Source organism: Linepithema humile, chromosome 2, assembly GCF_040581485.1.
Source record: "Linepithema humile isolate Giens D197 chromosome 2, Lhum_UNIL_v1.0, whole genome shotgun sequence".
In the NCBI taxonomy this organism is placed as follows: Eukaryota; Metazoa; Arthropoda; class Insecta; order Hymenoptera; family Formicidae; genus Linepithema; species Linepithema humile.
This window is the reverse complement of record NC_090129.1, coordinates 15988493-16005399: the sequence shown is the minus strand read 5'-3', so window position 1 is coordinate 16005399 and position 16907 is coordinate 15988493. Positions and strand designations below refer to the sequence as shown.

At 24.3% G+C, this 16907-nt stretch overlaps 1 long non-coding RNA gene across 1 annotated transcript; it reads right to left on the bottom strand.

Moving 5' to 3' along the window:
• Positions 1-10314: 10314 nt before the first annotated feature.
• On the bottom strand, positions 10315-12690 carry LOC136997820 (uncharacterized). Its single transcript, XR_010888458.1, has 3 exons — positions 11206-12690; positions 10990-11091; positions 10315-10908 (listed from the first exon to the last, which is right to left on the bottom strand). It is a non-coding gene; the product is annotated as an uncharacterized lncRNA (long non-coding RNA).
• Between the last annotated feature and the right edge of the window lie 4217 nt (positions 12691-16907).

Sequence of the window (16907 nt, the reverse complement as noted above, 5' to 3'; positions counted from 1 at the left end):
GGAAATCGTTCGGCTCGCGCGGTCGCCTCCTCTCATACCGACCAGCGAGCAAACACCACAAATTCATACTTTTATTGTTGCGTCCGTACGTATACCTGACTCCGCCCCTTTCCCTCCAGGTTAGGACGTAACATAAGCGTTAGCCTAAAACTATCACAATCTGTAATTATCCGAAATTTAATCCCTGACAAATACGTATGAAATCGTCTGATAGCATATACGACAGCTAAACATTCGAGTTCGAAACTATGATACCTTGCTTCCGTCGGTGTTGTGCGTTGACTGAAATAAGAAACAGGATGATATTTCTCATCGAGTTGTCTTTGCAATAGTATTGCACCAAATCCATTTGCACTAGCGTCGCAATGGAGTTCTGTCTCTAATTCGGGTGAGAAAATTGCTAACACTGGTCGTGACGACAAATAGTTTTTCAATGTTTCGAATGCGTAATTTTCTTCTGGACCGAATTGAAAATCAGCTGTTTTTTTCAATCTGTCATATAATGGTTTCGCAATGATAGAAAAACTTGGTGTAAACCTACGAAAATAACTCGCTAGCGAGTTTTTAAATTTATACATGTGGGAATTTTATACATCAGACTAGTATTAGATACTGGCGAGATACAGATCCAGTACCGAAAAACGAGTTTTACGTTTCGGTACTGGCATAGTACAAAACCAGTATTAAAATAACAATGGTTTAGTACTAACCCATTATCTAAATCAGTATTGAATAATGGTATTGAAATGGTATACTGCCGGTAAATTTACGGTACTGTATCTGTACAAAAATTAGTAAAAGAAAATGTCAAATGTCAAGTACCAAGACGGTATACTGCCGGTAAATTCAAGATACTGTGCCCGTACTGGAATTGGCAAAAGGAGAGCGTTGAATGCCAGTACCGAAATGGTACATTGCCGGTGGTTTTTTTTGTACTATACCTGTACAAAAGTTAGTAAAAGAAATGTCAAATTACAGTACCGAAACGGTATACTGCCGGTAAATTCAAGGTACTGTGCCCGTACTGGAATTGGCAAAAAGAGAGCGTTGAATGCCAGTACCGAAATGGTACACTGCCGGTAAATTTTTTAGCACTAAAATTGGCAAAAGAAGAACATCGAATACTTAGTATACATCATAGGAGGCAGTGTCAAAGAGTATAACCGTTGTATATTTTAATGTGACAGAAAGTGAAACTATATTTTAGTCCATTGCGTTATTAACAAAACGGATAAACTTAGTAAAAAAGAATTATATTTCTTTACGAAAAAAGGGAACCTTGAATAATTGGCCGAGAAACGGAGTAATAACAGTTATTGTTAGTGATAATTCTGTTATTTATCATTTTTACTAGTTGTCAAATCCTCTTTTTTTGTATTATGGAAAATAATTTTTTAATTGCAATTATATCAATTTCATAACTCATAATTACAGCTATATCCAGTGGTAAACATTGAATAGAAAATGCTGAAAAAGAAGTACTTTTACACCAAAAAATATCAAGATTTAAAGAAACTAAAGACTATATCATCATCATCGTTATTATCAAGATAAAATGAATCCAGTTTCTGCTTTAAAACAGATTATTGAACTTACATTACCGATATCTATATTAGATGATTTTAATATTTTGGATGCTTCAATGGACGTTGAGGTCTTGGTAATTAATTTTATTAGATTGTTTTAATATTTTATTTAATAAATAAAATATTTTATATTAATTATTAATTGATATATTTTATAATGTAATTAATTTATTTTATATGTGTATAATAAATAATTCTAATAATAATACTGTAATTTAATTTGATTATTGCACACAAAATTGATACTAATTATTGGAAATTGATACCGATCTTAAATATTGTTACAGTATTGAGAATCAGTATTGATTTTTGATACTATAATAGTATTTGAAATCAGAACAGATATTTAATACTGTTACTGTATTGGGGATTGGTATTGATTTTTAGTACTGTTATGTTGAGAATCGGTACTGATTTAATACCGTAACAATAATGGAAATCGGTACCGTAACAATAATGGAAATCGGTACTGCACCAATACTGGAATTCTGTACCAAAGTAGTACTGTAATTTGAGTCTTGGCCCAATTCTATCATCCCAGTATTTCTCCAGTATCACATCAGTACTGGCATCTAGAAACGCGCCAATACTCAGCACCAGAAATCGGTACTGGGCCATTATCTCGCCAGTAGTCATTTCCCACATGGGAAAGAAATGCAAGGAACAGTCTTATTGCTTGTGCACTTGTTACACATGTGAGAAATGACTACCGGCGAGATAATGGCCCAGTACCGATTTCTGGTACTGAGTATTGGCGCGTTACTAGATGCCAGTACTGATGTGATACTGGAGAAATACTGGGATGATAGAATTGGGCCAAGACTCGAATTACAGTACTACTTTGGTACAGAATTCCAGTATTCCTACAGTACCGATTTCCATTATTGTTACGGTATTAAATCAGTACCGATTTTCAACATAACAGTACAAAAATCAATATCTGTACTGATTTCAAATACTATTATAGTATCAAAAATCAATATTGATTTTCAATACTGTAACAATATTTAAGATCAGTATCAATTTCCAATAACTAGTATCAATTTTGTGCGCGATAATCAAATTAAATTACAGTATTATTATTAGAATTATTTATTATACACAAATAAAATCAATTAATTGACATTAATTAAATATATGAATAATTATAGTTATAACATAATTAATTAATTCATTCACATTTTTTCAACATTTTCTCTTTTTTTGCGATCTCCGCACCGATCTACTGCTCCCGAAAACCATCGACTCATGGAAGAATTTATTTCTCTTTCTTCCTTAGTTCCAAATTTACTTACGAGAATATCTATCAAGTAATTTTTTATTCTTACATTATAAAATATATCAATTGATAATTAATATTAATTTAATAGAAGCTGAAATAACGCATACCCATAAGTAAGCTATAAATTTTCGTTTTGCTGAAGTTTTATTTTTTTGTTTTATTTTTTTGTCGACCAAAAGCAGTAAATAATATCTAAACATCGTTAGTCATTACAGCTGATAAAGCATTATGTATAGCTTTTCTGTGTGTTGAAGCTACATCAACATATTTCTCAAATAACGTACGCTGTAAAAAATATAAACCTATAAAATATTTTATTTATTAAATAAAATATTAAAATAATCTAAAAAAATTAATTACCAAGGCATTTTTTTTTTTGTCAACGTCCATTGAAGCATCCAAAGTATCAAAATCATCTAATATAGATATTGGTAATGTAAGACCAATAATTTGTTTTAAAGCAGAAACTGGATTCATTTCATCTTTGTGTGATAAATTTAATAATAAATTGTTTTGTAATTCTTCAAATCCTTTTCGTATATTGTATAAAATACTTTTTTTTTATGTTAAGATGGATAATTATCCATCTTTTTTTGTATAAGTACTTTTACTTGCTCATAGCAAGCATTAGCAATGAGTGCATTCTAAAACAGGAAAACAAATAAGTATTTATTCTTAATTTATTAATTTATTTATTTATTAACTTATTTATTTATTTATTTATTTATTTATTTAGTTATTTATTATAAGAAAATCTAAGTTATATTATTGTAAAAGTTTTTTAAGTAATCTTAATTGTTAAATAATACTACACCATTATTTTCTATACAATTATTGTGTAATTTTGTTCTTTGCAATGGATTTAAATTTTCGGCTTTGTCAGAGAGAGAGAGAGTCGCTTTACGCTTGTTACTTTTTTTGGTTGTCAAATCTTGCATTGCAAATAAACTTTTGTTCCACTCTTAAAAAAGGCATGAAAGATCGATACTCGAATGTATCGAAATCTCGAAAGTATCGAAGTTTATTGTTGCATTTTTATCTTGACGCTGATTGGTTATCTCAATGTTGTATTATATTTTGACAGTTCATATTTAAATGGTTGTCAAGGCAATATTGATTAGCAATTTATTGATTAGCAATTTATAAATGTTTCTATGATACTTGTTTACATTTTCAAAAGCTGTCAAATTGTACAGACGTATTCTCTGTTATTTTTTTAAAAAGAGTGAAAAAAGAGTGAAAAAAAGTGAAAAAAGGAGAAGGAAAGGATAAAAGGAAAAAGTAAAAAAAAGGTAAGTAATAATTTTAAAAATTCTCATACCTATAGCGCGCACCACTTCCAGTACATGCTTTCCTCTCCGTATTTATTATTTGTCATTTCAAATTAATAGCCATACAGTTTATTCTTTACTTAAATTTAAAAAAACTGCACCGTTGTGATCTATCCAATCATTATTTGCGTTTTTAAATATATTCTCCTTTTCTCTCAAGAAATTTTGTTACATGCTAAATTTTGGTAACTGCACATTGCATAATAATTGTATAATCTTAAATTGCACAAATTTATCAACTTTTTAAACACTATTTTTGATGCATGATTAGCTTTATGATATAATTTTAACGTAATAAATTCTTGAACATAAAATAAATTCTAAATTATTGTGGAATAGCAATTAAAATATACAAAATATACAGGCCAATAAAATTAATATTAAAAATTATAAGATGCGATAAAATATTTAAATGGAAAGTAGATAAAAAATTATTTTTTTATGTGAACAAAATAATTACACCGAATAAGATTTGCATGTGATTTATAAACGTTTATAGATTTCAAATTTTAAGTAGCAATTCCAAATTATAATTAACTGTTTTAAATTAAAAAAAGACTTTTAATTAAATTTTCAAACTAAAATATATTTGCAACGCTGTTTTTATGATAAAATCAATATTTTATTCACTATAATTAGTAATAATATTAATAGCCATACAGTTTATTGATATATATTTATTCTTTACTTAAATTTAAAAAAACTGCACCGCTGTGATCTATCCAATCAATTGCTCGATGATATCTGTTAAAATTAATTTCTCTAAACATTTTAAAAAAAGTATGTATAAATAATAACAAGAAGATAACAAATAATTTCAGCATTAACGTTTTTGTGCTTTGATTAATGTATAATATTTTTTTTTACATTGGCTGGATAGCTTAATATTAAAACGGTTTCAGCATTAAAATAGTAAATAGAGTATCAAATTATAATTATTAGCTCAATATTAAGCTATCCAGGCAATGTAAAAAAAAATATTATACATAAGTCAAAGCACAAAATTATTAATGTTGAAATTATCTGCTATCTTTTTGTTATTATTTATACGTACATTATTTAAAAATATTAGAGAAATTAATTTTAACAGATATTATCGAGCAATTGTGAATATCTTTCAAAGTCGATCTTTTAAATGGAGATTGTTATTTGTATGAAATTAAAGTACATTGATGATTTAATTTTATACAAATAACAATCTCCATTTGAGAGATCGACTTTGAGAGATATTTGCAATTGCTCGATGATATTTCTTAAAATTCATTTCTTTAAAATTTTAAGTACTTAATTACATTATTTAAAAATTTTAAAGAAATATATATATATATATATATATAAATTGACTTTTTTTTTTGGATGTTTCACCGGAATATATATATAATTAAATATTCATTATAATACAGCTTATACTTACAATATAAATAGATATTAATTTCTTAAATTTTATTGAAGGATAAAAAAACGACAAGAGAGAGAGAGAGAGAGAGAGAGAGAGAGAGAGAGAGAGAGAGAGAGAGAGAGAGAGAGGAACAAAATAAAAGTAGAACAACAAAAAAAAAAGAAATATTAAGAAGAAATAAGCAGAAAAAGGAAAAACCGTTTAGAAAAAGTATGTATATAAATAAATAAATAAATGTAAAAAATTTAAAAAATAATGTAAAAAAAATATTATACATGAGTCAAATCAATGAAATTAAAGTACATTGATGATTTAATTTTATACAAATAACAATCTCCATTTGAGAGATCGACTTTGAGAGATATCTGCAATTGCTTGATGATATTTGTTAAAATTCATTTCTTTAAAATTGCAAGTATTTAATTACATTATTTACAAATTTTAAAGAAATGAATTTTAACAAATATTATCTAGCAATTGCAAATATCTCTCAAAGTCGATCTTTCAAATGGAGATTGTTGTTTGTATGAAATTAAATCATCAATGTATTTTAATTTCATACAAATAAAAATCTTTATTTGAGAGATCGATTTTGAAAGATATTTGCAATTGCTCGATGATATCTGTTAAAATTAATTTCTCTAAACATTTTAAATAATGTACGTATAAATAATAACAAGAAGATAGCAAATAATTTCAGCATTAACGATTTTGTGCTTTGATTTATGTATAATATTTTTTTTTACATTGACTGGATTGCTTAATATTAAAACGCGGTTTCAGCATTAAAATAGTAAATAGAGTATCAAATTATAATTATTAGCTCGATATTAAGTTATCCAGGCAATGTAAAGAAAAATATTATACATAAGTCAATGCACAAAATCATTAATGCTGAAATTATCTGCTATCTTTTTGTTATTATTTATAAGTACATTATTTAAAAATTTTAGAGAAATTAATTTTAACAGATATCATCGAGCAATTGCAAATATCTTTCAAAGTCGATCTCTCAAATAAAGATTTTTATTTGTATAAAACTAAAATACATTGATGATTTAATTTCATACAAACAACAATTTCCATTTGAAAGATCGACTTTGAGAGATATTTGCAATTGCTAGATGATATTTGTTAAAATTCATTTCTTTAAAATTTGAAGTACTTAATTACATTATTTAAAAATTTTAAAGGAATGAATTTTATATGATATTTCTTAAAATTCATTTCTTTAAAATTTCAAGTACTTAATTGCATTATTTAAAAATTAATAAATAAAGAAATTAATAAATATATCCAGCGAACTCCAGAGCAATAGTTAATACATTTAGCGCCATATATGTCCATTTATACATATAAAAAAAAGTAAAACTTTAGTTTGCTTCGAGGAACTAAATAACCGATGGTTACAATGTCATCAAAATCGACGTATAATATTTGCAATTGCTCGATGATATTTGTTAAAATTCATTTCTTTAAAATTTCAAGTACTTAATTACATTATTTAAAAATTATTTTTTTTGTTTATAGAAAAAATGGAACAAATAGAAGATGACTTACAAGTAGAAAATTTAAATATGGAGGATTTATTATCTCCAAATGAACATTTTGATAAAATTAAAATGTTTGATTCAACAGTGTAAGTATATATTATAAACTTACACTTTGACATTTTTAAACTTTTTTTTCAAGCACTTAATAAATGAGAACTAATTTCGATAAATTTTTTTTATAGAATCGTGTGTTTGGCTATTTTTGAGTATCTATAGAAAAATAACACGAGCCAATCTAAGTGACATAAAAAAAAAGTTTAAATTAAGTTTTTTAAACTAAAAATTTAAAAAATCTGATGTCATGACGTTGGAGTACTAGGGAACAGTTTTTCTATATGAGCGTGCACCATTTCCAGTACATGCTTTCCTCTCCGTGCACGCTGTTTGTCTCTCTCAAATTGTGGTGTATTTTGTTATTGTGAGTCTCTTGCCTATCAAGGTGCTTTTTGTCATTGTAAAAGCATTTGTTGGAATTGGTATGCACTCATATAGAAAAACTGTTCCTGAGTACTCCAACGTCATAACATCTGATTTTTTGCTTTTTAGTTTTTACTAATGCTTTAAATTTAAAAGAACAAGGTTCAAGCTTTTATTTTATTTTTCCACTTAGAAAAATCTATTAGCTTTCGTTATTTTTTTATAGGTATTCAAAAACCCTTTTTTTGCATTTTCGACAAAAAATAAAAAAACTAGGGTCAATTCATTATTTTTTGCTTCGGATTCGGATTCTATCGAAAAAAATTTATTGAAATTAGATTTCATTGCTTAAGAAGATGTTGGAATTGTTTATTTTACCTCCTTTTCTAATTTTTATGGTTTCTTTTATTGTTTCTACAAATCTTTTTGTGTGATTAAAGTACACACGCTAATATATTAATGTCTGGTAAAATTAAAAAAAAAAAAGAAATAATTATGGAAATTTTATCGACATGCGTTTATATTAATTTTTTTCTATTTTTGGTTTTAATTTAACCAATATATCAATACATTAGCTTGTGTATTTTAATTATACTAAAAGATTTGTAATTTTATAGAAGTAATAAAAAAAGTCATGAAAATTAAAAATGCGATATGTTTTTCTTTTTATTTTTCGTGAAATTCTTTTTTTGGCTACTTGCGGAATGAAAAATTCTTTTAAATCAAGTTTTTTATATTATTAGCATACGTATTTTAATTATAGAAAAGAATTTTTTATTGCAATCAAAAAAAAGAATTTGACGAAAAACAAAAGTTAATAAAAGAGAACTTCAGCGTCTTCTTAGGTACTAAAATCCACAACAAACAGTGTTATTTTAAAAAATGTAAAATTTTTTTTTTTAAATATTTAAATTTTTTTTACAAATTTGCTACTTATTTTTAATATTTAATTTAATTCAATAATGTATATATATATATATATATATATATATATATATATATATATATATATATTACATTTGTTACATTTGTTTATCTTATTTTTATGTTCATTTTACTGTTCTTCTTGACAGTGAGATTATTGGATATGTTGACGGGATAGAATCTCCTCGATTAGTAGGTACAAACCAGCAATACAAATTTTATAAATTTTATTTAAATAATAATAAAGGAAGACGTGTTCAGGTAGTGGCGTGGAACGACGACATTAAGAATGTTGAACATTTTATTATGTCGAATCACGTAAGCATTGATAAAAAAATAATAATCTTTAAATAATTAATAATAATAATAATAATAATAATAATAATAATAATAATGATGATAATAATAATAATAATAATAATAATAATAATAATAATAATAATTTTTTAATGTAGATAATACATATCGATGGAGCGTTTGCGAGACAACCTAGAAATAGCCAATTTAATAATGGCAATGTGGCATATGAGTTATTAATAAAAAAAAATACAATTATATCAAATTTAGGTTATTATGAAATGAAAACTACAAATAATAAATATAAGGAAACAAAATTATGTGATGTATTAGATAGTCCAGGATACATTAATAAGTTATGTTTCCATTTCTATATAAATTTCTCTAAAAGTATTATTCAAAAATTTAAAATATTTTATTGTACTTTATTTTATTTTTTATTTAATATTTTAAATATTTTATAAATTTTTTTTCTTTTAAAATATTTATTTCATTTTTATACTATTATAATACATTAGTAAGTTATGTTTCCATTTCTATATAAATTTCTCTAAAAGTATTATTCAAAAATTTAAAATATTTTATTGTACTTTATTTTATTTTTTATTTAATATTTTAAATATTTTATAAATTTTTTTTCTTTTAAAATATTTATTTTATTTTTATACTATTATAATACTAATAAAACTAAACTTTTATATTTCTTTACCATATTATACATGTATATAAATACTTCAGTTTTAAATGGATATATTAAGACAAATTTTTCTGAAATTTTTAACACAAAATTAAACAAAATTATTGGATGTGGATCAATTACTGATGGCTTATATAAACTGGAAATACATATTTTAGATTTTTCTGATAATAATTATTTAGATTTAAATTTAAAAAAAGGTGACAAAGTTGAAATTAAAGGAATTATGCAACTCAATGGTAAAAATATTTATATTTCTCACTAATTTTAAAACTTTAATTTAAAAAATATTGTAATTTTATTAATTTTAATTAAAGATAATATAATATTTATAATATTTTTTTTTATTCATCTCGTAATAAATATTAAATAATATTAAATATAAATAAATATAAAAGCAAAAAAGCAAAAAATTGGAAGAATAAAGAATAAATTATTTTATTTTTAATAAATAAAAATTTTAAATAAATAAAAATTTTTATAAAATCACACACTTAAAGTACGTACACATTAATTTATATATATAACTTTGATAATTTTATAGCTGATCCGCCATATTTACTTGTAAATGACATCAATGATTTAAAACAAAAAGATGGTCGAATGTCAATACTCCATTTATTGAAAGGGATAAATACACCTCAGAAAAGAAAATTAGAAGGTATACAATTACAATAAATTTATTTGATTTAAAATTATAAATTTTTTTTTTTAATAAAAATTTTAATTTAGAATTCAGAAATTTTAATTTAGAATTTTTATTATATAATATTAGTTTTACAAAATACATAATATTTCGTTACAGAAAAATTAGAAGAAACAGAATCAAAGAGTAAGAAGATAAATTGTACATAAAAATGTTACCATTATTATTAATTGTTATTATTTTATTTAATGTTATCATTTAATTATTGTTATAAATGTAAAATATGTTTGTATAAATTGAAATATAAATTCTTTGTTTTAATAAAAATTATTAAAATTATTATTATTTTTAAATGTTTAATACATAACCAAATTATTAAAATTATTAAAATTATTATTATTTTTAAATATGTTTAATACATAACCAAATGTATTCAAGGAAACAAATTAAATTTACCTGTCTGATACTCATGGTGCATAATATGTATAAAAATATAAATGAGCATTCCATATAATCATCGCCTGGAAGATTTCTATGGGATAAACCTTGTATTCAGCTGATTGGAACAAACGGTAATCTCGCAACAGTTCGTCCATCAAATATGTTATTGAACATACTTAACAGTGCCGTAAACGCAAATCTAATAGCAAACATGGATTTCATTTTTACAAGAGATAATTTTCGATTATTATTCTTTAATCTTTCCTCTTCGCGTTCTATCTTCTTCTTCTGCTGCTTATCCAAAGAGTCTTCATGAGCCTCTTTTCTTTTTTCCACTGGCAAACAAAATCACTTTATACAGATATTTTTTTGTATATACAATTCCTCATATAATACCTCATAAATATCTTGAATACCTCATAGATATTTTGTAGACTTATATTTTTTACTCTGCTTTTCAATTTTAGCCTTTAATTTTTGATATTTTTCAGTTCTATACACCATTAACCATGTCAAACCTAAACAATATATATAAAATAAATATATTAGAACAAATAAATTAAATAAATTATTTTGTTTTTTTTTCAACTTATAAATACATTTATGAAAATATTGCTTTTTATGTTTTTTACCTTTACCCGATAACGCTGTACATATACTGATAAATACAATAAGGATGGTGTCTGCCCACATATTTGGGAATAAATTTTTTATTCGAAGTTCATATAATTCAACAATTAACACCAAAAATTATTGTTAATTCATTGAACTTCTTTTCCGTTAAAAGTGACTACGTATGCACTGTACAATATATAAGTCACGTTGTATCAGAATTAAATTATGCACTTCACGATGCTATTAAATACATTCGTGTTAATTCAGAATATCGGATATAGCGTGAAATCAGTCTTCTTTTTAACAAACTTGCACATTGCTATCACATGCAGACATTTGGATTTTCAGATCGAATAACCTCTTTTCGATCCGATGACTATCACTGACGAAGCTATTATAAAACAGTACAGTTATAAATTACAATACTTGTGTACTTCCAGTACAGTTGGATTATTGTTAATTCATTGAACTTCTTTTCCGTTAAAAGTGACTACGTATGCACTGTACAATATATAAGTCACGTTGTATCAGAATTAAATTATGCACTTCACGATGCTATTAAATACATTCGTGTTAATTCAGAATATCGGATATAGCGTGAAATCAGTCTTCTTTTTAACAAACTTGCACATTGCTATCACATGCAGACATTTGGATTTTCAGATCGAATAACCTCTTTTCGATCCGATGACTATAACCGACGAAGCTATTATAAAACAGTACAGTGATAAATTACAATACTTGTGTACTTCCAGTACAGTTGGACCAGTTGATAATGTCATCGCTCTATAGTTACCTTCGGGCCCTTTTATGAATATTATTAATATTTATTCAGAGCTGTGTTTACTTTCTACTTAAAAAAATCTTTTCCACTCATGCACAAGCCTTAACATATATTTTTTTTTTAAGTACAAAGTAATTATCTGCAATTCTCTCATTTTTTTTTCTTATTTTTTCACATACTTTTATTTTATTACTTTTTTTATTTCACGCTTTCTCGCTTTTTTAGATTTCTTTATTTTACGAGATTTTCATATTCTTTTATAAAATTATATTAATAATAATAAACTATAGTAATATATTAATAATAAACTATAAATAATAAACTATAGTACAAGTTTTTTAAATTTTATAAACCGATTCTGTATAGAAAATATTTGATTTACAAATAGAATTTAGTTATGTTTAGTTGTGATTTAAATTTCAGAAATATAAGTATAGATATCTAGCAAATCTCATTATATAATTACAAAGACAATATAAAATAAGTAATTATAATGTTTAAGGAGTTAATGAGAGAGAGATAAATAAATAAATAATATGAATGCATTAATATGTATATATATATTATTATATGATATGTTGGATATTATTTATAAACTTTATTTTACAGCACAATATATTAAATTATTATTGTATATAAAATAAAATAATTTAATAAAAATACATGTAGAAATTTAATAAAATGTTAAAAAATATAAGTATGAAAATTTGTCATTAAATCTATTGGGAACCAGCTTAACATGCCAAGATCATATGGAGGTCATTTGTTTTTTTAAATAGAACACCCTATTTTTTATTTCCAAAATCTAATAGCTGGTGTCAAGAGCTTTTTAAAACACTATAATGAAGTTATTTTTTATTAAGTACTTTTTGAGTTATGAGGATTGAAAGTTACAGCATTTGGACATAAAATACAAAATATCTTGTAAAACATTCAATTTTTGGGAATCTTACCTTAATACTTTTATGCACAAAATAATAAGACAAATCAATTGGTATAAAGAAAACACATAGTTGCTTTCAAGAAAAAATATGTAATTTGTAACATGCAACTGCATACTTTTTTTTAAAACCAGCGTGTTTTCTTTATACCAATTCATTTGTCTCATTATTTTGTGCATAAAAGTATTAAGGTAACATTCCTAAAAACTGAATGTTTTATAAGATATTTTATATTTTATGTTAAAATACTGTAACTTTCAAGCCTCATAACTCGAAAAGTACTTAATGAAAAATAATTTTATTATAGTGTTTTGAAAAGCCCTTGACACCAGCTATTAAATTTTGGAATCAAAAATAGAGTATTCCATTTAAAAAAACAAAGTTGACCTCTATATGACCTTGGCATGTACACCCTAGGTTAAACCAATGTCATCATCTTATGTCCCCCTTGAAGTTATAAAACTTTTGTACAAAACAATCTTTGATACAAGCCTTAGTTTACGAAAAAAATCAATGCGTCACTTAAAATGACTCACCCTGTATATATATATATATATATATACATTCCTTTTTAAAAAAAAGTAAGATTCCTCGAACTAGAATATATCGAAGTGTTGAAATGTCTGTTTTTCGCGATACTGATTGGTTATCTTATTTGTGAGCTGCGATTTGCTTCACTCTTAACTGTCATATAAATTTTGACAGTTTGTTTCTGAGATATTACATAAATAAATAATAATTATCTAATATTAAAGAGAAAAATTGAGCAGTAAGAAAAGGAAAAAGTAAAGAAAAGAGAGAGAGAGAGAGAGAGAGAGAGAGAGAGAAAAAGAGAAAGAGAGAAATAAGAAGAATAAGAAGAAGGTAGAAAAGGGAGAAAAAAGGTATGTATAATATACGTTTATCGGTTGAAGCTCTTACAATTAGTTTTTTACTTTTGTTGCTGACTTAGAATGCGTTTAAAAATTACGAGAATCTTGAAAAGCGAAAATTTTCACGAATCAAGAAGCGCGAGCAGACAGCAAAACCTCATTCTTTATTTGAATTCCGCCGGACTTTTTGAAAGATATTCGCAATTGCTTGATGATATCTGTTAAAATTAATTTCTCTAAAATTTTTAAATAATGTACGTATAAATAATAACAAAAATATTGTTTGTATAAAATTAAAGTACATTGATGGTTTAATTTCATACAAACAACAATCTCCATTTGAGAGATCGACTTTGAGAGATATTTGCAATTGCTGGATGATATTTGTTAAAACTCATATTTTTATAATTTTTAAATAATGTATGTAATTAAGTACTTGAAATTTTAAAGAAATGAATTTTAACAAATATTATCCAGCAATTGCAAATATCTCTCAAAGTCGATCTCTCAAATGGAGATTGTAATTTGTATAAAATTAAATCATCAATGTACTTTAATTTCATACAAATAACAATCTCCATTTGAGAGATCGACTTTGAAAGATATTTGCAATTGCTCGATGATATCTGTTAAAATTAATTTCTCTAAAATTTTTAAATAATGTACGTATAAATAATAACAAAAAGATAGCAGATAATTTCAGCATTAATGATTTTGTGCTTTGACTTGCGTATAATATTTTTCTTTATATTGGCTGGATAACTTAATATTAAAACGGTTTCAGCATTAAAATATTATAGTAAATAGAGTATCAAATTATAATTATTAGCTGAATCTTTAGCTATACAGGCAATGTAAAAAAAAATATTATACATAAGTCAAAGCACAAAATCATTAATGCTAAAATTATTTGCTATTATCTTTTTGTTATTATTTATACGTACATTATTTAAAAATTTTAGAGAAATTAATTTTAACAGATATCATCGAGCAATTGCGAATATCTTTCAAAGTCGATCTCTCAAATGGAGATTGTTATTTGTATAAAATTAAAGTACATTGATAATTTAATTTTATACAAATAACAATCTCCATTTGAGAGATCGACTTAGAGAGATATTTGCAATTGCTCGATGATATTTGTTAAAATTCATTTCTTTAAAATTTCAAGTACTTAATTACATTATTTAAAAATTTTTAAGAAATATATATATATATATATATATATATAAACTGACTTTCTTTTTGGATGCTTCACCGGAATATATATATATATATAATTAAATATTCATTATAATACAGCTTATACTTACACTATAAATATATATTAATTTCTTAAATTTTATTAAAGGATAAAAAAACGACAAGAGAGAGAGAGAGAGAGAGAGAGAGAGAGAGAGAGAGAGAGAGAGAGAGAGAGGAATAAAATAAAAGTGGAACAACAAAAAAAAAGAAATATAAAGAAGAAATAAGCAGAAAAAGGAAAAAAAAAAGTATGTATATAAATAAATAAATAAGTGTAAAAAATGTAAAAAATAATGTAGAAAAAAATATTATACATAAGTCAAAGCGATGAAATTAAAGTACATTGATGATGTAATTTTATACAAATAACAATCTCCATTTGAGAGATCGACTTTGAGAGATATTTGACATTGCTGAATGATTCGTTAAAATTTATTTCTTTAAAATTTTTAAATAATGTAATTAAGTACTTGAAATTTTAAAGAAATAAATTTTAACAAATATCATCGAACAATTGCAAATATCTCTCAAAGTCGATCTTTCAAATGAAGATTCTTATTTGTATAAAATTAAAATACATTGATGATTTAATTTCATATAAGAATCTTTATTTGAGAGATTGACTTTGAGAGATATTTGCAATTGCTCGATGATATTTGTTAAAATTCATTTCTTTAAAATTTCAAGTACTTAATTACATTATAATATTATAATATTTTAATGTTGAAACCGTTTTAATATTAAGTTATCCAGCCAATGTAAAAAAAAAATGTATAAATAATAACAAGAAGATAGCAAATAATTTCAGCATTAACGATTTTGTGCTTTGATTTATGTAGAACATTTTTTTTTTACATTGGCTGGATAGCTTAATATTAAAACGGTTTCAGCATTAAAATAGTAAATAGAGTATCAAATTATAATTATTAGCTTAATATTAAGTTATCCAGGCAATGTAAAAAAAAATATGATACATAAGTCAAAGCACAAAATCATTAATGTTGAAATTATTTGCTATCTTTTTGTTATTATGTATACGTACATTATTTAAAAATTTTAGAGAAATTAATTTTAACAGATATCATCGAGCAATTGCGAATATCTTTCAAAGTCGATCTCTCAAATGTAGATTGTTATTTGTATGAAATTAAAGTACATTGCTGATTTAATTTCATACAAATAACAATCTCCATTTGAGAGATCGACTTAGAGAGATATTTGCAATTGCTCTATGATATTTGTTAAAATTTATTTCTTTAAAATTTCAAGTACTTAATTACATTATTTAAAAATTTTAAAGAAATACATATATATATATATATATATATATATATATATATATATATATATATAAACTGATTTTTTTTTTTATGCTTCACCGAAATATATATATAATTAAATATTCATTATAATACAGCTTATACTTACACTATAAATATATATTAATTTCTTAAATTTTATTGAAGGATAAAAAAACGACAAGAGAGAGAGAGAGAGAGAGAGAGAGAGAGAGAGAGAGAGTGAGGAATAAACTAAAAGTGGAACAACAGAAAAAAAGAAATATAAAGAAGAAATAAGCAGAAAAAGGAAAAGAAAAAGTATGTATATATATATATCTTTTTGTTATTATTTATAAGTACATTATTTAAAAATTTTGTTATTATTTATAAGTACATTATTTAAAAATTTTATTTGTTAAAATTCATTTCTTCAAAATTTTTAAATAATGTAATTAAGTACTTGAAATTTTAAAGAAAATTTTAACAAATATCATCGAGCAATTGCAAATATCTTTCAAAGTCGATCTCTCAAATAAAGATTTTTATTTGTATGAAATTAGAATACATTGATGATTGAATTTCATACAAACAACAATC